The sequence below is a fragment of the Hippopotamus amphibius genome, chromosome 12, assembly GCF_030028045.1.
Source record: "Hippopotamus amphibius kiboko isolate mHipAmp2 chromosome 12, mHipAmp2.hap2, whole genome shotgun sequence".
In the NCBI taxonomy this organism is placed as follows: domain Eukaryota; kingdom Metazoa; phylum Chordata; class Mammalia; order Artiodactyla; family Hippopotamidae; genus Hippopotamus; species Hippopotamus amphibius.
The window spans coordinates 86,995,686-86,996,532 of record NC_080197.1 but is presented as its reverse complement, the minus strand read 5'-3'; positions in this window follow the sequence as shown (position 1 = coordinate 86,996,532).

The following is an 847-nucleotide window of genomic DNA, read 5'->3' as shown; positions in this document are numbered from 1 at the left end:
TCAAAAGCATTTTCATTCATATTTCACAAATCCTAATCTACTCAACAACATGGCAAGTTGAGGAGCTAAATTTAAGAACTTAGTCTTTTAGTCTTCCTGACTAGCTCTGACCAAATAACTACATAAAATTTTTTAGAACTTAATTTTTCCATGCCCTATAGTAAGTCTTTAAAAAATCCAGCCACTCAGTAAGTTGTTTAGTAGGGTCAATATCCCAATGATTCAATGAACATCAAATGAGTATCTGATTCTTAGAACAATAACTTATTTCTTTCAATTTTTATCCACCTCCCTAACAATGAAGCATTCTACATGTCTTAATGTACAAAGAACATCTGGAAATATTTTGATAACCTGAATATTCACTAAATAAAAAACTATTCTAGGAGATGAATACTACTATTGGTAATTTTGCCTTGACCTCAACTAGAGAAAAATCTAGACTAGGAAGACTGTTTCTCCATGGGTTAAAAGAGAAAACAGAACTAAAAGAGAAAACATCTGCTTAGATTCATCGCAATCTTAAGATGTTAACTGGCAGTCTCTGTGTTCAATAAATGGGAAATACAGGAAATACTCAAGGTGTCTTAGCTTTTCAACCACAGCCTTTGTTGCTTCGGCAATATACATGCTTTTATTTGCTCAGCAATTTTTCTTATGATCACTACACATTTATTTTTTTCTTCAAATATAAAGCCCTAAAATGCAGGCACTCTCTTTCCAGCATGCACAGAAAGGAAAAACTTGGTGTCCAACAGCCTCTAGAATCAGACCTGGAAAAGTTCCTAATTAGATTATGGATTCAGGGAACTAGGGATAGAGTCACGAAAGAGGTTGAGACAGTAGA